This window comes from Erpetoichthys calabaricus, chromosome 18 (genome assembly GCF_900747795.2).
Source record: "Erpetoichthys calabaricus chromosome 18, fErpCal1.3, whole genome shotgun sequence".
Classification (NCBI taxonomy): domain Eukaryota; kingdom Metazoa; phylum Chordata; class Cladistia; order Polypteriformes; family Polypteridae; genus Erpetoichthys; species Erpetoichthys calabaricus.
Window position 1 is genome coordinate 9,564,029 of NC_041411.2, and position 25,051 is coordinate 9,589,079.

The following is a 25,051-nucleotide window of genomic DNA, read 5'->3' on the forward strand; positions in this document are numbered from 1 at the left end:
AAAGCTTAGGAACACGTTCTGGAAAAACTGGCTAAAGGCATGCTTATTATACACGGCAACACTACAGATGACAAGTACTGGCAGCTTCAAGTCAGAGTGGCTTTGAAGAGCTGAATCTTTCACCGAGTGTCTGTGGTGCACACATCTTATTCAGGGTACAAGCCTCCTACGTGAAGGTCCAGGTACTTGATTCACATCTGAGGGAACTGGGGCAGAGAGTCAATGTGAAGAAGTCATGTTATTTCCCAGCCTCCCATGATGCCCATCCTTGCTTCTCTGCTTGTAGTCATTTTTAGTAGTCTGACATAATTTTGTTTGGGATCATGACACATAGGCTGATTCAGAGCTGCTGAAGTGTGTGTGTTAAAATTTCCCTTTATAATCAGAACTCATTGTTTTTACCTGAATAAAGGCTCACTAGCATCTCATAAAAAGCTAAACTTGCTTTTTGACAGACGCTTTAGAAAAGGGGTGCCTGTATTTCTGTGGTGTTGTCAAGTGTGCACTGGTCTCAACTCCTGAGAGGCCTTTTTGATATGGTAGTGAGAGCAGATGAAGATTTGAACTCTGCCTTTCCAGCCAATGTGGCCCAGCTGCTAAGATGTTGGGCGAAAAAATGCAAGACTGCAGATTCACGCTCTGTCAAGTTCCCCTCACGTGGCTTATATTAAACATGGGAGGTCATTTGGGATGTTGTTCACTACCAAAGGCACTTTATAAAAAAATCTTTTTTTGTTAGAGTTATTCTTGTTATGGTGGGAAGCATAGCTTTGAAACATGGATTCTTATTATGAGCAATCACCATCTTGGTTGAGTGACATAACCCCCTTCTGTCTTTGCAGTGCCTCTCACTGTTCAACTGCAATGTGAAAAACAGGGCCACGCTCAAAATACAAATTTTAAGATAAAACCCATGCTTTGGAAGAGGTATTAAATATTATTAAGACTATCTAAAAGCATATTCTTAAGAAGGCACTATTGACTTTGCATATTTGTTTCATACAATTCTGCCTCATTTGTTCCAGAAAGAAAAAGAGGTGCTTTGAAAATAAACAGTGTACTGCGGATACAATATCTGCTTGGGGTTTAGCCTTTAAAGGGAAAGATTTCGACTTGAAAGCAGCACATGCATTAAATGCACCGCCTACTTATCTTTCTCCGATATTGTATTTTTTCCTCCTTAATTCCAGGACATCGGCCGCATTTCATATTCCTCTTTGATAAAGAGCGGCTCAAGCTCAGTGTTTTTTTTTTTCTTGATGTTGGAACGTCTTTTCCATTTCAAAGGAAATGGCAGTTACTCAGCAGTATTCCTCAACATCATTTAGAGTTGAGACAAGAAAGAAAATATGTGCCTCAAACATGTTTGTAGTTAACTGCCTAATCTTTTCAAAGGGATTTCTTTCTTTCTTTCTTTCTTTCTTTCTTTCTTTCTTTCTTTCTTTCTTTCTTTCTTTCTTTCTTTCTTTCTTTCTTTCTTTCTTTCTTTCTTTCTTTCTTTCTTTCTTTCTTTCTTTCTTTCTTTCTTTCTTTCTTTCTCGTGTCCATTATTTTTGATATTCTGTTCTAACTTTGGTGGCATCTCACGCTAAAAAGGCCATACAAGGTGAGTGTGCCACAGGTTTTTTCCCCATTTTTTTCTGTTGATAGCTTGTTTGCCAAGGAAAGTAACAAGCTGGTGACTTTTCATCAGTCTTGCAATTTAGACATAGCTGATTTTCTGCTTTTTATTTGGTAAACAAGGTCTGGCACTCGGTTAGTTAGAAGTTTAACTTGTTACTTTCTATTCAATGCCAGAATGAGAAATTCATGCCATAGCAATAACTCGGTGTGTGTGAAGAGCCTGAATTGTAGAGAATGATTGATGATGATGATGGCTATGGTTGCTGGAAGTCTCTCATGATCATCAAGAAATATCTAAGGGCCCCAGGGGAAAAAGGTCATGTCAAGAACTTGAGATATGAGAACAAGATCAGTGTAGATGTGGCTCCCTCCTAGGGTTGCAAGGTGATACCTTGAATGTCATCCAATGCATCCATTATCCAATGCCATCGCTAGCTGTGTCTATACTGGTGTCAGGCTCAAGCCATATGGTTTGGCAGGAATTACCAGTAGGTGATCATCACAATCAGGGCTAAGTACTTTCAGTTTTATACTTTTGTAGGCACTGATGCAATCTCACCAACATTCTTAAATTTCACAGCACTAGAACATGGAATATCATAGTATGGTGGATACTTCACATACAAGGTAGTAGCAGTTTAAGCATATGAAAATTAGAGTCAAAGAGACTCCCTCATTTATCACAGTATTACTCTTGGTGAAACTGCCTGGGTGTGTTTTCATCATGACACTCCTCACCCAAAGCCATTTCAGCCATCATCTGACAATGCTATGCTGGCATTTTCCCCAATAGAGCTTGGACAGTCTACTTCACTTTCTCTATTAATCATTACCTCCCTGCAGAATGTGTTTCAGAATGCTAGTTTTGATGTGTCACAAGACCCCATTCAACACCTGAATGACACCAAATCAGACTAAGCCACTGTTTCTGAATGCGTGCTTTCTTCCCAAAATGTATTTCAGTATTTCATTTCTTTAGAACTTAAATAACTCTTGGTCAAGTGTAGACAAAGGTGTTTACAGAAGGAAAATGGCCTCAAAGAGAGGATGGTCATCAGTCAAATCTGAGGAAGACTAATGTTGCTAAACCTTGTCTTTCACCAACCCCTCCTTACTATTTTCCAGTTTAAGCAACTCACTGCATGGTAGACAAAATCAAACAATTCAAAATGCTGATCAATGTTGTAAGGAACCTACAACCTGAATTTCAGGCAATCTGGACTGCAGATGACCATGCTTGTTACACTGAAGTTCAAAATTTCATTTTTGAATATTTTCTTCCACCACTAAGAACACGCAGGTTATCTCCATGTGGTCTGTTGCCTTTGACATTCAGTATGCCAGCCTTCTTGTCTGTTGCAGTGTGAGCCCTCTTCTAACTTGTAAATATAATCATTTTTGAAGACTCATTTCATAATTTTAATTATGTAATCAAATTCTGCTGCATGAGTTATTACTAGCATTGTTATTATGTACTTTGTAAAATAACTTTTATAAAACTAAATTGATTGATTGAAGAAAAAAAACCAACCAGTCTTAAATTACCAAATGAGTTTTGTACTCTAGTAGTTTTCTTTCTATATTGTGAAGATTTAGTTGTTTATTTGTTCCTTCCTCCTGAAAAGAGTGCAGGACTGTTAAGCACATTGAAGGCCATTTTCATGGGAGACGACATGTGATGTTCTTTGTAAATGGCTGGTGGGCACCCAAAATATGTATGTCTAAGTGCCTTAAAAAGGCTTAAAACAGCTTCATCTCAGGCATGCTGCATGTTGTGAAAACTATTATCATATATTATATTGCAGCATAACATAAAGATGTGTGCAATTTGAACCCTGAGAATGTTCAAATGATAAAAGAACTAGTAAAATGAAAACAATTAAGAAAATACAGACTATAAATAATCACACTTGTGCTCATTTATTAAAAACGAGTAAATAAGAAATGCAGCATCACATCACCAGAACGAGTTGCAGAAAACAGGTAGACAGGAAACTAAGTGCCTAAAACCAAAAGCAAATGATTATAAGGCAGGAAAAAAAGGTAAGTGTTAGAGATCCATCATTCACAACACAGCCATGTTTGATTCACATCACAGAGAAAACAGTCTCACAAAGCCAGTGATATGGACCTAAATCTGGAGACAACAATGAGTGAATCTGGCTAAAAAGAGGGTGGAAACAAGTAGACATTTCATTCAGTTTGAAATCTCTAAACCAATCAAAAGTCATATGAATGCAGAGCTCAGAGTAGGGGTGGTGGCTAAAACACCAGAGTGATGTTGTGTTGTTCTGGTTCAACAGATGGCGTGTGGTCAGGATGGGTAAACTTGTGTGGCTGAATACTCTCCTGAACAAGCAGATGTTAAACATATAAATAAATATGTGTCGTGTGTGTAGAGAACACATTACATGTGCTCGAAATAAACATACCTGTTGCAAAGTAAAAACCTTTCTGTAAAACTAAATTATATTTTGGCATTCAAAGACATTACTGCAATAGTGGTTAAAGTGAACTGCTTCCAGTTGTTTGTGGTGTCTGGTACTCTCTGTAGTCAGCGAGAGGTAGAATGAAATGAAAGCTGTGTCGGCAAAAAGTTGAACTGTTAGATATGCATTTGAGCTAAACAGTGAGGCGAAAAGAACTAATGTTAAGTGAGTTGTTAAAGAAGACCCACTGGAGATGTCATTTTCAATCTTCTGTATACCCAAAGCAATAAAAGTGCCCAGTGACACTGACACAACTCTAACACTACCATAGAAGATGTCTGCACTGATCCCAATGCCTTACTGCACATCTGAATAACTAAAATAAGTGAAGACTACTGTCTAATTGGAAATTCCAAACATACCATACCTGAATATGGTTACAGTATGTTAACACATAGTAACCCATATATACAGTATATATGCTACCTCAAGTTTGTTCTGGAAACATGTGACTGCATATATATCCTTGTGGGCAGTAGCACCCAATCTCGAGTATCTAGCGTGTCTTGAGTGTTGTAGCATTATCTCTGTTTTATTTTAAAAAAATATTACCACGAAGTGCATTATAGCTTCCAAACACAGCAAAACCAGTGCTAGCTATATATATATAAATAAATAATGAATATCATTGAGTTGGCTGGGATTGGCTCCAGCAGACCCCCGTGACCCTGTGTTCGGATTCAGCGGGTTGGAAAATGGATGGATGGATGGATGGATATCATTGATAACAACAATTATACCTTTCTATTTTTCTCTCAGTGTCATGTCTTCTGTTCTGTTGTGTTTTGTTCAGTTTTTTTTTCACACTCCCTGTCTTTCCATAGCTGTTTCATAGATACTGTAGATAGATGGATTTATGAGAAATGAGACTCTGCAACTTGAGTGTTTAAAGTGCATTGAACGAACTGAAGGGAATTGGGGGTGAGATTTTAGGAAGAAACCCTCTGGGTGGAGCCTTTCAGCTGTGGATGCTGCCACTGTTCATTACAAACTTTTTAGAGAGTTGTCCCCAGCCATATACATCATTTGTCTATGAACAATAAAGACACCAATCACTCCAGAATAGGCACTCATGAAAAACAGACACACAAAATGGCGGCAGCCATAAACATCACCAGATATAAACAAACAGAAAATCACTTATGCAGTCCTGACCACAATGGCTTTCACAGTGTGTAAATAACAGAGATAGTCTTGGAAAATGCCCAAACACATACAGAAAAAGGCAAGTTGCTGGTGAGAGGGTCTGTAATATGCAAAATGAGAAAACAAAAACATGTGTAGTTTATAAAAAGATGGAGCTGTTTCCAATCATTTTGATTTATTCACAAAATGTATTACTAAAGCCCTGAAAATGGAAAATAAAAGTATGAATGAAAACATCACAAAAATTTACATAAAAATGGAAAGTCTGCAAAAATGTTCAAACAAAGAGATCTCAGAAATAAAGTGAGAAGTTGATATAGGAATCGCAGTGAAAGTTAAGACACACCTAAATACTATTTCAGTACAACTCCAACAAGAAAAAGTGTAAGACCTCTTAAAAAGCCTCAGAAATACCCAAGGAAATCACGAAGAAAGTTGGAGCAGGGAACTGGAAAGAACACTTAGTGGATATTTCACCCAAGCTTTTGCAGTGGAATAAAATTAAGTAGAAAAGAAATCTGGATTTAAGGATTTAAAATTTAAAAAGAATCAAATGGGGTTTTGGCATTTCATGTAAAAAGATGAACAAAACCTGACGTCTGAAGGGATTTTGCCGGCAGTGCTGAAAGAAATGGAAGGCATTGTTTATAAACTGTAGTAACCCTGTTAGAACAATCACTTTAGATGGCAATGGCTGCCAAGATTGTGAATTCAGTCCATAAAAGGCAGGAAAAATGGATCAGAATTATGGTATCTATCTATCTATCTATCTATCTATCTATCTATCTATCTATCTATCTATCTATCTATCTATCTATCTATCTATCTATCTATCTATCTATCTATCTATCTATCTATCTATCTATCTATTATATAGTGCCTTTCATATCTATCTATCTATCTATCTATCTATCTATCTATCTATCTATCTATCTATCTATCTATTATATAGTGCCTTTCATATCTATCTATCTATCTAACTATCTATCTATCTATCTATCTATCTATCTATCTATCTATCTATCTATCTATTATATAGTGCCTTTCATATCTATCTATCTATCTATCTATCTATCTATCTATCTATCTATCTATCTATCTATCTATCTATCTATCTATCTATCTAGTGCCTTTCATATCTATCTATCTATCTATCTATCTATCTATCTATCTATCTATCTATCTATCTATCTATCTATCTATCTATCTATCTATCTATCTATCTATCTATTATATAGTGCCTTTCATATCTATCTATCTATCTATCTATCTATCTATCTATCTATCTATCTATCTATCTATCTATCTATCTATCTATCTATCTATCTATCAGGCACTGGTTGGTTGAGCCGTTGACTTTTGACAGAGAAACTTTCACTTTTTTCCAGAGGTTTTACCAGTTGTTATGTTACAATCAGGGTTTATTCCCTGGTTAATGGTTATTTTGTGGGTTTTTTTTTTGTTATTTTTGAATTATTTTCATACTTTTGTGCAGTTTGTTGTATTTGTCTGTGATGTAATATTTATACTGTACATTGTCATTTTACATTTTCGTCCATTCCTTGTGTGCTATGGGTGTACCCAAACAGGTGGGGCCACCCTGACGTCACCCTGAGACCTCCATTCTGACTGTGTTTTGAGTCACGTAAGAGGATCTCAGCAGTGGTCCGTCCATGAGTGCACCTCGTGGGTTTGCTCCTCTTGCTATTGTCTGATGTTGCATTTAGTCTGTGATTTTGTGGTTATTGTCTGTCATTGGCATTGTATAACTATGACTAGTCTGTGGAAGACATGAAAGTAGAAATCTTATTGTGCTCTCTACACATGTCAGTAAATTTATAAAGTTTCTTTACATTAACACTGGCAAAAAATATCTACAGCCATTTTTGAATATCGTGTGAGCATTCTGTAGGGCAAAGGAAAAATTATGCCAGGAAGCACAAGAAAAAGTGCAAACAATGTGGTACACACTGACATAACCATTGACACATCCTGTATGTTGTTACTATCACTGTGTTGAATTATAAGGACTACTTTTCATTTGATCCACATTGTTGGTGACCTCCTCTAAGGTGCAGATGGAAGGGTACCTTGAATTCAGTGCATCGCTCACAGACCCAGTAGTGTGCCACCTTTTCACTCATTTCTGAATTATGTGTTTCACAGAAGCTCTCACAATGGGATATTGTACTGTGAACCCTTTGTGTCAACTTGTACATTCCACCATAAAAATAATGCTGTTCCAGTATGACATGTCTTCTATCCAGCATGAATGTAGATAAAGAAATTAACAATGGTGGGACTTCCCACTAGCATCACCTGATAATGTTTGCTGCTTCTAAACCAGGCAAGACTCTTTCTTCATGCACCACCTTGCATATTTTTACCTGAAAAAGATGGTCTATTCCAAATCATTACAGCACATATGACTTAAATGATGATCCAAAAAGAGCCGAGGGGAGACAGTCCTGAGCACGCTGACCTCATGTACTAAAATAGAAAAATATTCATTATTCAATCATGCTTACTTCTTAAATTGTTCCATTTCATGAATTTTCAGCAGTAATGTAATAATTTTGAGCAAATTCTATAACAATTTATTCTGACAAAGTTTTCACTATTAAAAAAAAATAGTTTACTCAGTGGTAGTTGTTGCAGTCAGCTGTCTGTGACCTTCCATCCAAGATTCCAAGTCAATGTCAATTTATTTATAGAGCACTTTTAAAACAACATCAGTAATGCAGTTGCCAAAGTGCTTTACATTAAAACATACAATGAACATAAATAAAGTAAATAGAAATAAAGTACAATAAAATGAAATACAGCCAGCAGTGAGTTAAAGAAAAGAAAGATGACAACTAAGAGTAGGGCAACCATCAGTATCAGTGAAGATCCCTGAAAGCTAAAGAAAAGAAATGGGTCTTCAATCTAATTTTTAAACAGTTCACTTGAGGGTGACTCCTTACTGTAAAGAGGTAAAGAGTTCTGTAGACACAGTGCAGCAGCTGCAAAAGCCCTGTCCCCCTTAGTTTTACACTTAGTGCGAGGGACCATAAGAGACAACTGACCGGTCAAACTAAGCTCTCTGGATGGCTGGTGTAAAACACACAATTTAGATAAATAGGCAGGAGTATACATACCCATGTAATGATTTAAAAACTAGCAACAAAACTTTAAAGTCAATTCTGAAACTAACAGGCAACCAATGTAAAGAAGCTAATATTGGAGAGACAGAATCAAACTTTTTTTGCCCCAACCAAAAAACAGGCAGCAGCATTCTGAACCAACTACAACCTGTGTATCAGGGATTTGTTGGTCCCAGAATATAATGAGTTGCAGTAATAAAGCCAAGAAAAGATAAAAGCATGAGTAGCTTTCTCAAGATCCCCAGGAGATAAGAAAGGTTTAATCTTAGCTAAAAGACAAAGCTGGAAAAAGCAACTCTTTACTACAGAGTTAATCTGTTTCTCAGAATAGAGGTTACTGTCAAAAATTACACCAAGATTACGGACCTGAGGGGTATTTTTTGTACATGGATTAGTCGTTTAGCCGGATTTAATTGCTGACGATTTGGCCTGATTCTGGATCTGTCGGTTTTTCGAAACTCTTGCTGGAAGTGTTGTCATAGCAACACATCCTAATCCTCAAACCTGCTCGGAGCAGGTTTGTTCAACGTAAACAAGGATTAGTTTACACACGTAATCAGTGATGGTGCGTGGAATTCATTCAGTCATGGCTTCGCCGTTCATGAATGAGCGACCAATTGATATCGGTGCGCAAATTATACGAAGAGAGTTTCATATAGAGAGGGTTTTGCACGATCGGCAAGATCCTTTATTGCTCCTGGAGGAAATTCTTTTCGAAAGATACCGCTTTAGCCGAGGGGGAATATTGTACCTCAAAGATTTATTAGCACCTTATATTCGAAGTCAAACTCGGCGAAGTCAGGCTCTCACAACCACACAGACAGTATGCATTGCTTTGAGATTTTTTGCAAGCGGCACTTTTTTTATATACTGTAGGCGATGTGGAAAATCTATCTATAAGTACAGTTTGCCAGGCAATTTGTAAAGTCTGTTTGGCTCTGAAATGTTTCCTTCAGGTTTTCATAGTGTTTCCTGGACACCTGCGTGTACAGACAATAAAAGAGGCGTATCATGCCATTGCATGTAGGTAATACACAGGCAAAAACACCCACAGTTCCATAAAGAATCTCACATTTAGCCTAACATTCTCATTACCCAGGATTTCCAAATGTGATTGGGGCACATGGGACTGATCAGAGTGAAGTTTGATCAAACATTATTTGGAAAATGTACCTCTCCTACTGATGAATAATCAGACACAGTGTCTTCATCAATATTTGACCTTCATCAATACCTCGTTGGTCAGACACAAGTTCTAGGGATATGACATTCCCTGCAACTGACCCCAAAAAAAGAGGGCTATATAGAACATACATATGGTACACATTGAGGACAAATATGTGACCTGAAATGAAGTGACCACTGCATCCTGCCACTGGTTCTGAGGAGGAGCTTCCCCCTGGAATGCCCTCAGAAACAGGGCGATGGGCATTTTTCTGGAGAGCCAACTCTTCTGCAGGGCTTAGGTCTAGACTGCATGGACCTCCACCTGTTTTTTGCTTGTCTGCCTTCTTATTGGCTTTAAAATGAATGTTCTTTACATTATATATGATTCTTTATGTCAGCAATTCTTTAAATAGTTATATACCAATATTTACCAGTTTGAAGTATATTCTTGTACTTCACTTTAACCTGTTCCCGTGTTCTCTTTGTGCTCACGTTTGATCTGGAATTATGACATATTAAATAATAATTAATCTGACACATAGGAAATGAAACGCTGCATTCAGTAAGTACAATGCACACTACTTAGCGTTTAATTTGTTGGCCACTTTTTGCCAGCCGTCTTTTCTGGTCTGGGCTGCTTTTGCAGTGTTACCCCTTGTGCATATTAAATCTTGAAATTCTACATGTCCTTCGAATAAAAGGTCTTGCACCACGTGTGTGAAATAAAAATGCGCCCGTTCTTTCGTCATTTTGTTACAGCCTATCAAAGACTTGCTGATCATGTTTTCTAGACTCAATATATATGGGCTTTTCACTCAGCGCGGGCGCGCGCATTCATCTTGTATGATTAGATCCAGCTAGACTAATCTAATTCACGGCTGTGTTTGAAAGACCGACCTATCCCGGGTGAGTGTCACCGGCATTAACTTATCCAAGATGAGGCACCTGATCTCGGATGATTTAAGCGACGTACGGAAAATACCCCTTTGAGGTTTACAGAAGTCAGAGAAAGAGCCGAGAAGTTCAAAACTAATCTGAGCTTTGGCAGTGGGACCAGCAAGCAGCACTTCCATTTTATTTTGATTGAGATCAAGAAAATTGTCAGCCATCCAGGTTCGTAGTTCAAAAAGACAATTGTGCAGCTGCTTAAGTGTAGAGTTACAAACAGGAATATAAACCTGTGTATCATCAGTGTAACAGTGAAAATAAATATTACATTTCCTGAAAATAGCTCCTATAGGATGAAGATAAATAGAAAATAGAATAGGACCCAAAATGGACACCTGAGGGACGCCATATTTAACAGGAGCAGTAGATGAGAAAGAGGAACTGAAAGACACTGAAAAGTGTTTACCAATAAGATATGACCTGCACCAGTTAAGAGCAGTCCCTTTAAGCCCCACCAGATGTTCACGCCGCAAGAATGAGATCTCATGGTCAATAGTATCCAAAGCTGCAGAAAGGAGGACAAGGACTGCTGCTCGGCCTTATTCAGAAATTAGAGAGATGTCATTAAATTTTTTGAGGAGGGCTGTCTCAACACCATGAAAACACCAAATGCCAGATTGGTAGGTCTCAAATAAATTATTGGAATTAAGAAGATCAACTAATTGATTATTAATAATTATTGCTAGTATTTTATTCAGAAATGGCAATTGGGAAATCAGGCGAAAATTAGCTAACACTCCAGGATTTAAATATGCCTCTTTTAGACAAGGTCACACCACCACATGTTTAAAAAATGAGGACACAACTCCCGTCACTAATCAAAACATTGATAACAGCTAACGAAAATGGCGCAAGAACATCAAAAGCTTCGTCAGTTTTTTGATTTTATACTAGTCATTTATCAGAACATTTTAAGGGTGCACAGAGCAGAATATTTTCAAGGGGCACAGTGCTCTTTTACATTCAGTTGTACTCACTTGATGCTGCCACCGTCTCTTCAGCACCCGCTCTTGGCCTGCCCTGGATGTGCCCACTTCCTTCAGTGCACATTTTGTTAAACAGCATAAAACAATTTTCCAAGGGAAAACCTTAAAAAATATTATGCATGGAAATATTTACCCAGCAAATACTGCTTTTCTTAGTAAAACAGGAGTTTGGAGGTTTTGCAACTAAGCCCTTCATTTAGCTTTTAAAGCTTTTCTTTATTTTCATGCTACAGTGCCATGCCTGTTATCTCTTTGCTCACTTCGGGTTAAAGCAGAGGTAGAAGGCTTGATAGATGTTTGCAGATCACTTAGCCTACGCTGTTTCGTTTTTAATTGTTTTGTTTTGGTTTGTTTTTCCGTATGCACAGGTTACTTGGCTCTGCCAAAATGGCTTTAATTCTCTCCTTGCACGGTACAAAATGAAAAAAAAAACTCTGCTCTATTGTGTGAATGAAAGGATAAGATCCGAAGCATTATAAGTCTCGAGGATCCCACTCTCTTCCTCCTCCTTCTCCTCCAGATGGTAGGCCACATGTGCTTTTGCACAATTAGTCCTGTCTCTTAAAAGGATGCCCAGAAGCATTTGTGCCACTCTTTTTATGGTAAGCCCTGACATGCAAGAAGCCTAATTATCGGTACATGTAATAATTAAGGGGCTTTAGATGAGAGAGTTTGACTAACACACTCAGGTTTTTGTTATTTTGTGCTATAAATTGGGGACATTCATCAAATGTTGAACCTATGAAATCACTAGCCCTCCAAATGGTAATCCAGCAAGTTGCAATTCTAAACTTAAATGAGCCAATTTACTCCAGCACTTGCACACATGTTGCTGGCCATGAGAAAACTTCCATTAGTTTTTTTATTTTTCTTGCCATTTCCCCACAAGAATAGCATAATGGCTATCTCACAGTAGCTTACTAGGATTGTGGCTGTGTGGATTTAACATGTTCATGCAGTATATGTTCAAAAACTTCAATTCCTAGGGCATTAATCTTGTTAATGCGGGTGTAAGCATATGTGTGCCCTGCCTTGTTCTCGCTGTTTCTGGTATTGTAGTGAGTCTACGGAAGAAGCAGTCATAAATGGACTTTAATTAGGAAAAAAACAGCTGGAGTCAATGCCAGTAAGTTAGAACATTAGAATTAAACAGAGCCTAAAACACGAAACAAAAGTCAGAGTCAAAAACGATGTGGCAACAGGGTAGAGAACCAGAAAGGAGATGCATTCATCAAGGTAAATCAAGAAACAAGAATTAAAGTCAGGATACAAATATCAGAGGTTGCACACAAACATCTTTTAAAATATCTTATTTGGAAAACACAATTCCAACCTTTATTATGCTGTGGCAAAGAAATCATGCAGTTCACACCTATGGTTGTGCAGCCTAGTAAAAAATACAAAAGCAATGTGGTGTCCCAGTGGTTAGAATTCAACAAAGCAAAAAATAAATCCAACCACTGGACTACTTGACCTCAAATCCCCCAAAAAAACAAAAGTTTAATAATTTTTGGAGGACAACAAATGTGATAGGTAATGGCTCTGCAAAACCCTAAATTCAAAAAAGAGGACAGATTTCTTCATATACCTCCCCAACTGTTTACCTGTGTGCAATCAAAGGACAAGGAATTCAAGTGGACATACACACCCCAGTTAGGCCAAATGGGTGTCTATCCCTCAGTAGTAACACAGACTGCACCTCCACGTTAATCTGTCACGTAATAACACCGAAAATAAAAGTGCTCCCTTCAGGAAGAAGCCACTCTTGAACTGTGTCTATCCGCCCCCTGCCACACTGTTTGCTCAGCACAGTCCCTTTGATATGCGACAAAGCATCGATTCACTAATTAGGTTGATGAAAATAATCTGTGCATAATAAGGCAATGAAAGTCTTTCATTTGTCAGGCCCAAGGAAAAAAAAAGTGTGTGCGTGTGTGTGTTTGTGTGTGTGTTGGTGATTCAGGTAAGACATGAGACGGAGGTGTCCTCGCCAGTGCCACAGATAAGAGGAGCAGGGAGCACATATGTTTTCATTTGCACATACAGCAGCAGTAAGGGCAGGCCTAGGAGGAAAGCATGCTTCTGGCTTCAGTGATCCATAAAGTCATTAGAGAGGCTGCCGGAGAGCTTTTAACAGGTTCCAAGGACCGTGGCTTACTTTTTAAATAAAACATAAACAAGGAAAAATATCAGACCCATTAATCTTTCATTAAGTTAGCCGGATAAAAAAGAATCGCTTAAAGTATCATTCGTTACCATCACTGCGAGCGCACATGCCCCCTGCCAACATCAAAGGCTCAAAGAAAAAAAAAGTCAGTTAACGCCGTTTGGCTGAGAACCAGCTTGTGGTTTAGTTTTAATTTTCTCTGACTCATAAGGAGGCCAAGAAATATGAGAAGGCGACTGCGGAAGTTGGAAAAAAAAAAAGCAAAAAGCGACATCTTTTTTTTTTTTGAGGAATTCAAAGTGACTTAGGTGGTCGAGTGAATAAGATTCTCTTCTGAAATTTTCATAGCTTTTGCTATTAATTATTCAATTCAGAAGTGACCAAAGATCTCCCCTTTTCATTTTTTTTTCTTATTTGATCGACTATTACATTTTTACTGTGCTTCAAACAAAATAATTAAAAAGGGATTTGTTACCGTCAGTTCTTAACATTAGTGGCATTTCAAGGCAAGCATCAGAAGGAAAGAGAAAAAAAAAGGAGAAAATCCCCTGACTGCAGCTTCAGTGAAAGATATCCCTGGAATTAGAAAAACATTATGGCACTTGAATAAATGAGAATGGATCATAAGTGCGCTAATGCGTTACCAGCCAGGTGATGCAAAGGTGAGGGCTAATGAAAGAGCTGCCCCCTCAAGTCAGAGGGATAACACTTCACTTTAAGTGTCTTTATTGCATTTTCAGCTAAGCACAACCTGGACTTAATAAATCGTGAATTACAGCTATATATCGTGTCCCTTTAATAAGCTAGGGGTTTTGAGAGCAGCCATCATTATATAGCCCAAGAATTCCCGACTAGCGTTCACTCTAGCCCATTGCTGCAGTTATCACTTACTTCACCTTGTGCTGGCATCCTTTTAAGCTCCTACACCAAAGTGGGTCAAGAAGTAATTGCGGGTATTCATCCTGAAAGGAGAAAGAAGTATCAGTCCACCCAATCACTCTGTCTAAATGCAATTTCAAGGTCACAGTTTGAAATTTCACCCCATTTCATGACATAACACCAGACAGGCTGCTGGAGCTCCTGCACTCTGAACTTGTTGGTCTCAGGACATTGTTTAGATTTGCTAATATAATAAAACTTTTGTCCAGGTTCACCGTGGCATTCTAAATAGTTACTGGGGATTTTGATCCTCAAGCATGACATGTCAACTACTGCGTTACTGTAGCACCTTAAACAACTCTCACTGTTAGGAGAAATGAAAACAGTTTTATCTTTGTTTGTCTCTTGTCTCATTAGTACATGGTTTGACCTGCTAAATAGTCCACTAAACAAAAAAGCTGTCATGTCATCCACTGGTCTTGTGGCCTCGGACCCCCTGCAGATTTTATTTTTTTCTCCAGCCGCCTGGAGTTTTTTTTTTTTGTTTGTTTTTTCTGTCCTCCCTGGCCATCGGACCTCACTTTTGGTCTATGTTAGTGTTCTCTTATTTTAATTCTTATTCATTTTGTCTTTTTTTCTCTTTCTTCATGTAAAGCACTTTGAGCTACATTGTTTGTATGAAAATGTGCTATATTCTGTAAATAAATGTTGTTACAATACAGTTTACAATACAGTTTATTTTTGTATAGCCCAAAATCACACAGGAAGTGCCGCAATGGGCTTTAACAGGCCCTGCCTCTTGACAGCCCCCCAGCCTTGACTCTCTAAGAAGACAAGGAAAAACTCCCAAAAAAACCTAGTAGGGAAAAATGGAAGAAACCTTGGGAAAGGCAGTTCAAAGAGAGACCCCTTTCCAGGTAGATTGGGCGTGCAGTGGGTGTCAAAAGAAGGGGGTCAATACAACAATTGTTGTTGTTGTCTGTCTACTAAATTGCTTTTACCCTTTGTGCTTCAGCTAGGGTTCAAATTCATTTTTAGTTTTGTATTGTTAATTTTGCTTTGTTACTTTCACTGCTTGTTTGCATTATAGTTTGTTTTTGATTGTGTCGATGTATGTAAGCTGCCTGGATTATATTCCATGTGTGGCGGAGTGGTGGTGGCTCTGAGGCTAGGGATCTGCACTGGTAATCAGAAGGTTACCAGTTCGAATCCCGTAAATCCCAATAGGGACTCTGCTCTGTTGGGCCCTTGAGCAAGATCCTTAACCCGCAATTGCTGAGCGCTTTGAGTAGTGAGAAAAGCGCTATATAAATGCAAAGAATTATTATTATTTTGTGGGTGGTCCCGCAAGAGCTGGGGCCACATCCCGATCACTGCCAGGAACTGCAGTCCGCACTATAAATCCGGAAGGTCTCCCACAGTTCCTGGTAGTTCATTTTGAGTTTTTGAGAGTTCTTGTGTTTTTCCCATTCTTGTGGTTTTTGGTTTGGGATTTGTTTGACCTCTGTGCTCTGTTTTTTGACTTTGTCTTGGGATTCAGTACTGGGACAGTGCTCACTTGGGATTGCCTTGTGTTTTTAGTCAAGTCCAGTTTGCCATTGTGCTTTGTGGAGCTTCACTGTGTGAAATTTCTGTTTACCCATTTAACTAGTCGGGGTTTGGTGGTATATCTCCCTCTAGCGGGCATCATTGAAAGTGCTTTTGCAACTTTTAGGGACTCCCAGTTCCAAACATTATGTTTTACAGGAGTCAAAGCCAAGTATTGGACTAAACTGAAGCAATGCATTGCGTGATACACTCATTATACCTGGTAAACTTATATTAGCTAACTAGCTGTCTCCGAAATAAGTTAGAACACACAAGACACTCCAGATTTGTAAGATAGGTATAATAAGTTATATATAAGTTATAAGATAGGTAATATAAGTTATATTAAATAAGCTTTTTTTTTGACCTCTATACATTTTTCTTTTGCTTTTTTCTGTTACACGATTGCAATTAAAGCCTGCCATGACAGTATGACGTCTACCTAGAAGGGGTGCCAGTCGCCAAGCCGTTATGTTTTATGATGCCTTTTAAAAACTGGAAAAGACTGAGAATTTTGTATGTGTTCAGATTTTAGGGAACAAAAAGTGACTTGTCTACTGTTTTTAACAAAGACAACTGACATGTGAAGATTAGTCTTTGAAGATGCAGACATCTTGACTATTCTCTCTAAAGTATTCTGGTAACGTGTTTGTGATTTTTCTTTCTTGTCCACACTCTGGTTGAGGAATTTCATATAGCTATTATCTTTCCGATAACATAACAGAATCGGCCATAATAATATACTCGATGGCATTCTGTTCTTGTTTCCAATATTTAAACATCCATCCATCCATTTTCCAACCTGCTGAATCCGAACACAGGGTCACGGGGGTCTGCTGGAGCCAATCCCAGCCAACACAGGGCACAAGGCAGGAACCAATCCTGGGCAGGGTGCCAACCCACCGCAGATATTTAAACATCTGAATAATTTTAACTTTTATGTGTATCCCAACATAAATAAATTGAAAATTACATTTTGAGTAAAGTTCAGAATACATAGTTTTATTTTTCAGTGAAAATGTGACCAGTTCCTTTTATATCCACTGCTTATGTTTTTTATGTCATGTCCAAGCTGCCCTGTCATCCAGTGTCCATTTTATTTGGCATTCTTGAAGCAAATGCTGCCAGATCTTTAAATACAGGTTGGCAGATTAAAAAGTAGCCCGGTGTTGGTGTCAATGTCATTAAGATATTTATTAGTAAAGAAGAAAAGCAAATGCTACAGAAAAGGTAATTCATTGTTTTAGTACGTATTATTGTAGAATGTTAAAAGGAGAATTAATTGAAAATTTTGAAGGCTGTGCTGAAGATGGCCGACATTGGCAAATTTCCATTCCCTGTAACATATTCATGCTGTCATAACCTTTGTGACACACCTGTCCGTTGTTACAATTGTTGCTTTGACTCCTTTCCATATCATCCAGAATGTTGGCGACAGCCTCTGAGGTATGGACAGAAGGGTTTCTTAGCTTTGGTGCCAGTAGCCTGCCTCTTTTTCACCAGTTGTCAGAGCACTCTCAACAGGATATTGTTCCAAGAATCTCTTGTGTGTCTTGAAAGTGCCTGTATGAACAAACGGCTGCACAGTTGAAATACACCATTCCAGTGAATACAGCATGTCCCACACATAGATGACAGAGCTAACAAAATGAAGCAAGACTACTCACTAACTGCACCTTCTTACTGGCCATGAGTCTGCCCTGTTAGATTCAAAATTTTAAGACATTGTAGTTTTAAGTATATTTACTATTCATATGCCGTTAAGTAGACTGGCACCCTGTCCAGGGTTGTTTTTTCCTTGTATCGAGTGCTGACCGGAAAGATGGATACATTGTGGAACAAATGCTGTTGACTCTGTTCATGCAAGATGAGCAAGAGTGTGAGCACCCATGCCATTCTAACACAAACGATTTAGGCAACTTTGAGGTCTTTTATTGCTGCTTAACATCCATTAAACAAAAGTCAGTCAAAAGAGGAGACAGAAAAGGGCCAAAGTAACCAATCAGCACAACAAGTAAGAAACACAAAACAATAGCGCTGCCAATTTGTAATGTAGATGATACATATTATAAAACTGAACTGACAAAAAATTAAACGTCACACTCATTATGACTCAGTTACATTCTGATCATGACTTATTAGTGAATACTTTATTTATAGTGACTTCACTACTTATAAAAAATGAAAGTATCCCATTCTGTCCAAAGTGGTATTCCGCCTTCAACAAGAAATTAGGAAACCACCTCTTCATTTCCTACTATTGCTTCTGTGCTCCCTGCACATCTTTATCTCCCCTTCTACCCAAGACAAAGAGTCTCCAGTCACAGCTAACTGGGAGGGCTGTCTGTCCAACTGGAGCTCCTCCGTTTTGTCAGCTAATGTGGCTCAGACTCCAGAACTTGCACTTTCCAGCTCTCCTCCCATTGAATTGCTGTCTATGTTTGGGTTCCACTGCTTATGGACAGCAGCATCAGTGATTTCACTGCACTACTTATAAGAGACTCACACCAGTCCTGCTAAACTGTTCAGGTCACCATTAATTGTGCTTCAGATGTTGGTTGACAAAGCAGTAGCTGCATCATGAAATGTACAGTTTGTAAAAAGTCTCTAAGTAATATGCCAATAAACCTACCAGGGGATGAGAGTATTGCTTGAGGATAGTGATGAGTCTGCACGAATTCTCAGGTCCTTCAAGTTATAAGTTTACTGCCAGGATTGACATTTTCTGTCATTTGTCTTCAATTCTCTGTGTGTTTGTAAATTATGTGGTACATGTTTTTGAGAACTTTAACACACTGAGAATCCATTTCCATAGTTTCTTGATTGGAAACATTATTTAAGAGTTTTTAGTGTTTTTGTGTCAGTCTCAACACCAGTTTGTTTTGCCAATTGGCGCCACTGTTTTGGGTGTTCGCATCACCTGTTTATATTGAAACAATCCCATAATACATTATGGCGCAGCAATGTACAAAAGTCTTCTGGGCCGATATCCGAGATTGGATAAAAAACTACTACTTTTTGAGTGTGAGCTTCGTGTTTCTTTTTGTACTTGCCTTCTTGCATATTCCTTTTTGACTTTGATTTCCAGTTAGTGTTTTGGGCTCTGTCAATTGTGTTCTGACTTCTGGTTTGTGCATCATTTCTTGTGTGTTTTCTTCTGGAATTTTCTCATAAAAACTTTAACTGACTATCTTTAGCCAGCAAATATACATGTCAAGATACTGGGGAGTTCCAAAAGCATAGGTACCAAAACACTTCCAAAGTTGCCCTATAGAGGTGGTAAACACCATCAGAAAACCCCGACTAGAAACCCAAAGGGCCGAAAAAGATATTTATATAATGAAAAGTTTATTTTAACAAAAGGTTGTGCATGCCCCAAAACTCTGAAGAGCACAAAGGAATTGCCTGAAAGGCAAGGTAGCACACTGCAAACAAAGAGCCACTACAGAATCCAATAGCGTGGTCAAAAGACGTTGAAATATCAATAATCACAGTCCCAAAATGAAATTCAGAGGCAAAGTCAAAAACAGAGCACAGAGCAAGAATGCAGAAAATCAAAAGGCAATAATCAAAGACAGGACTCACCATAACTCTCCACACTCTAGCACATTCAAAATGAACAGCATTCCATCCTGTTTAAGGAAAGTCCTCCCATAGTTCCTGGCAGTTATTGGCAGGTGGCTCCGCCTCTTGGGGAACAACCCACAAAACACAAAGGACATAACTAAGTCCACATTCACTTACAAATGAACACAAAGAAAATGTATCTAATAAGTAAAGGAAACATAGATGCAAAGAAACGGCACAAAATTAGACATAAAAAACAAGAAATATAACTTTGAACCCCAGCCAGGGGAGACATGCTGGCTTAAACATGACTATACATTCTAATTGTAGACCTTTTATCAATAAATAAAATTTTACTGGAAAAAAATAAAGAAGGTAGGATAAATAGTCAGTAAAGTAAAGTAAAAAAATGATGAAGAAACCTTTGCTGCCCTACAGTGCCTAACTGCTGTGGCAGATGGCCGGGGCCCATGCCTGGCCGGGACGCCCCTGCAGCATTTCTTTTGGGGGAGCAAGGATGGGAAACCCAGTATCTCCCCCTGGGCACTAGATGGCAGCCTCCCTAGGTTGCAGTGGTTCCTTCAGATTCCCCCAGGGCTTCATGGGGGTTGGAGCTCGGTGCAGCCCTTTTGGGTTCTGCAGACGCCGCCAGGGGGTGCTGCATCTGGGCACTAGTTTCGCCACATCCGGAAGTACAACCGGATGTCGGCAATCAAACCCCTGGAGCACTTGCGGGTGGGTGTCCAATAAAAGGGGCCGGCAACCACCACTCAGCGGCCAGAGTCGGGAGGAGGAGGACAAAGCTTGTGGAGGAGTGGTGGTGGTAGAAGAGAGGAGTGTGGTGCTATACCTTGTGTGTTTTGATTTGTGCTTGGGACTGTGTTGTGGCTGGGGGACACGGGGAAGACGTGCCCTCCATCTGAAGAAAATAAACAGTTTTGTCCATTGTCCAATCTGTGTCAGGTGTGGAGCTTATATAGCGCCTTGTTACACTGCATAGGTCCAATCACCAACCATCTGTATAGTAGAATGGGTGATCAATGAGCCCAATGGCCAAAGTATCCTACACAAGCAACACACCATCACCCATTTGCCTCTAATGTTTTATCCTGCTCTCTTTTAGAAGGACCCCTTTCCACACTGGTCTCTTGACTTGCCAAAGAACAGTTTTGACTTTAGCCAATCCCAGGGACCTCTTCCAGAGTCAGGTACACCCTTCAGTGAACCCGGTGGCCTGACTCCCAGAGCTTTCCCTGCTGACCCCATGTCAGAGAATAGCTACTTGAAAGCACAAATGCTCTTCCGGTCAGGTAAGCCCCTTGTGTCTGCCTGCCTTCCATAAGTTAACTCCCTGCCAGAGGAACACAAGGAGTTTGATAGACCTCTAATGGCCTTTGACCCATAACACCACTACCTTGGATCCTCATAACATTAGACACACCATAATGAGTCTGTCTGTTATCTCCAGTCTGTTTTTTTATCATCCTTCTCCTTTTTATACTGGCACTGTCAGACTGGTGTCCTGTCACACTATATTAAAGATTATATTTATGTAGATTAAACTTTCTTTGTCACATATTCTTGAAATTTACATTTTATCCATCTCCATGAGTAGGGATTTTGCTGAAGGTAGGATATCAGCTCCACCCAACATAGTGCCATCGGCAAATTTATTCAGCTTGTTTGTTACAATTTTTATCTAAATTATTTAAGCCAAAGGGAGCAGCATTACCAGCAATGACCCCCAAGGAGCTCAACTTTTGACATCTACTTATTCCAAAAGAGATACTCACACCACTTCTGTCTGTACGCCAGTTCTGTACCATCTGCACGCTGCACCCTGAATCCCTGCCGCTTCTAGTTTGATCATTAATGTCTCATGAGACCCTGCATGAAAAGCGTTTGAAAGTCAAAATAGATAACATTGTACTCGCTTTTTCTTCTTATTTATTTTAGTTTCTTCCATATAAAATTCAGTCAAATTACCAAAACATTTTTTCATAGTTCTTATCTCAGACATGTCTTGTCTCCTATGATCAAATCTGTTAATTTTACTGTGTTACCAGCTAAGCCAGAGGTGACACAACAGTTCAGTGTTGAGTTCTTCTGGCCCCCCTAGCTAAGTATTTTACTTAATAAAAGAGGAATATGACCCCATCCATATACTGCCTTGACACTTTATGGTCTCTCCTTTTTTCTGGAAGTGAAGAGAACCCCTTGCCACCAAGGGCACAACCTGTGTCATGGGCCCAAAAAACATCATACTGTCCAACTGCAAGTAGGACAATTGTTTGAAAGTAGTAGCATAGAAGACCGCCACTTTCTGAGATAAAAACAGTTCATAAATTCCATTTGTCTAGGTCAGTCACTACTTCCTTTTTTGAATTGTATTTATTTCAATTCTTCTAAGCGAATGCAGTATTTTTTGTATATTTTGTACTAGCAGGGGTACCCAGTGCTGCCCAAGGAGGAATAAAGTGCCAGTTGAGGATACCAAGTTTCACTGATTGGACCCATCGTGCATAGCAACAATTCACACAACTTCCACCTGTAGGGGCATTTCCATAATAAGTTGCAGGTGCTATCACCAAAGTTTAATTGGCTAAACCCATCATGGGGAACAACTTTGTATTTACAGTCATATGAAAAAGTTTGGGAAACCCTCTCAGCCTACATAATAATTTACTTTCAACAAAAAAGATAACAGTGGTATGTCTTTCATTTCCTAGGAACATCAGAGTACTGGGATGTTTTTCAAACAAAGGTTTTTAGTGAAGCAGTATTTAGTTGTATGAAATTAAATCAAATGTGAAAAACTGGCTGTGCAAAAATGTGGGTCCCCTTGTCATTTTACTTATTTGAATGCATGAAACTGCTCAATGCTGATTACTGGCAACACCAAATTGGTTGGATGAGCTCGTTAAGCCTTGAACTTCATAGACAGGTGTGTCCAATCATGAGATATAAAGGGATTTAAGGGGGTCAATTACAAGTTGTGCTTCCCTTTGACTCTCCTCTGAAGAGTGACAGCATGGGATCCTCAAAGCAACTCTCCAAAGATCTGAAAACAAAGATTGTTCAGTCTCCTGGTTTAGGGGAAGGCTACAAAAAGCCATCTCAGAGGTTTAAACTGTCAGTTCCAACTGTAAGGAATGGAATGAGGAAATGGAAGGCCACAGGCACAGTTGCTGTTAAACCCAGCAGGTCTGGCAGGCCAAGAAAAACTCAGGAGCGGCATATGAGCAGGATTGTGAGAATGGTTACAGACAACCCACAGATCACCTCCAAAGACCTGCAAGAACATCTTGCTGCAGATGGTGTATCTGTACATCGTTCTACAATTTAGCACAATTTGCACAAAGAACATCTGTATGGCAGGGTGATGAGAAAGAAGCCCTTTCTGCACTCCCGCCACAAACAGAGTCGTTTGTTGTATGCAATTTCTCACTTAGACAAGCCAGATTAATTTTGGAACAAAGTGCGTTGGACTGATGAGACAAAAATTGAGTTATTGGGTCATAACAAAAAGAGCTTTGCATGGCGGAAGACAAACACCTGCTACCTACTGTCAAATTTGGTGGAGGTTCCATCATGCTGTGGGGCTGTGTGGCTAGTTCAGGGACTGGGGCCCTTGTTAAAGTCGAGGGTCAGATGAATTCAACCCAATATCAACAAATTCTTCAGGATAATGTTCAAGCATCAGTCACAAAGTTGAAGTTACGCAGGGGTTGGATATTCCAACAAGACAATGACACAAAACACAGTTTGAAATCTACAAAGGCATTCATGGAGAGGGAGAAGTACAATGTTCTGGAATGGCCGTCACAGTCCCCTGACTTGAATATCATCAAAAATCTATGGGATGATTAGAAGCAGGCTCTCCATGCTCGGCAGCCATCAAATTTAACTAAACTGGGGAGATTTTGTATGAAGAATGGTCAACAATACCTCCATCCAGAATCCAGACACTCATCAAAGGCTATAGGAGGACAGCGTCTAGAGGCTGTTAGATTTGCAAAAGGAGGCTCAACTAAGTACTGATGTCATATCTCTGTTGGGTGCTCAAATTTATGCACCTGTCTAATTTTGTTATGATGCATATTGCATATTTTCTGTTAATCCAATAAACTTAATGTCACTGCTGAAATCCTACTGTTTCCATAAGGCATGTCATATTAAAAGGAAGTTGCTACTGTGAATGCTCAGCCAATGAGAAACAAAAATCCAAAGAATTAAGAGGGGTTCCCAAACGTTTTCGTATGAATATATATATATATATATATATATATATATATATATATATATATATATATATATATATATATATATATATATATATATATATATATATATATATATGTATATATATATATATGTATATATTCTTAGGTCTGATTATCTGATAATCTGAATAATCTGATTATTTAGGTGGTTTCCCGCCAGTTGACACTTGTGGTTGGTTGGCCAGTCAGCAAATATCCGCCATGTCCTCTCAGTTGTGAGTAACAGATCACAGATATGTTATACATTATCTACCAAATAATACAGAGAGTACATGACACATGTTTCACCCTTATTTTGGCTCATCAGGTGTACGCACTTTTGCACTTTTCCCCTAACCGAGAGGACGTGGCAGATGTTTGCCAACTGGCACTTGTGCACCTGAGGATCACCTTCAGGACTTAACCAAGCTAAGCAATTCCACCCCACACTAGGAGGAAGCGCTATCGCTAACCAAACTCTGTCTTCCATCCATAGTACAGAGAAAAACCTCAGTGCCTGACCCCGCCCCCGGGATATGGAAAAAGCCCCACCCCTTCTAGCCGTTACACAATAAAGGATGGTGTCTGAAGCATCAGGTCACATTAGGACCCTGAATCCAATAGTGGAAGGAGCTCCTGAGCTACTGGAAGCTCTGACAAATCTGTTTTGTTATAAGTTGATAAGAGTTTATCGTGGTTGTTTCATTGTTTAAAAGGCCCGATTTTCTGAGTTTTCTTTATGTGGCAAACCACAATACCTACTGTATGTGTTGCTTTCATTAAATGGAATTATCTGGCTAACACCCCAATTTTTACAGAAAGTTTTCCTGGCCGTGATAATATATTTATACTAATAAAAGGCAAAGCCCTCACTGACTAGCTGACTGACTGACTGACTGACTGACTGACTGACTCATCACTAATTCTCCAACTTCCCGTGTAGGTAGAAGTCTGAAATTTGGCAGGCTCATTCCTTACAGCTTACTTACAAAAGTTAGGCAGGTTTTATTTTGAAATTCTACGCGTAATGGTCATAACTGGAACCTGTTTGACTGACTCACTCATCACTAATTCTCCAACTTCC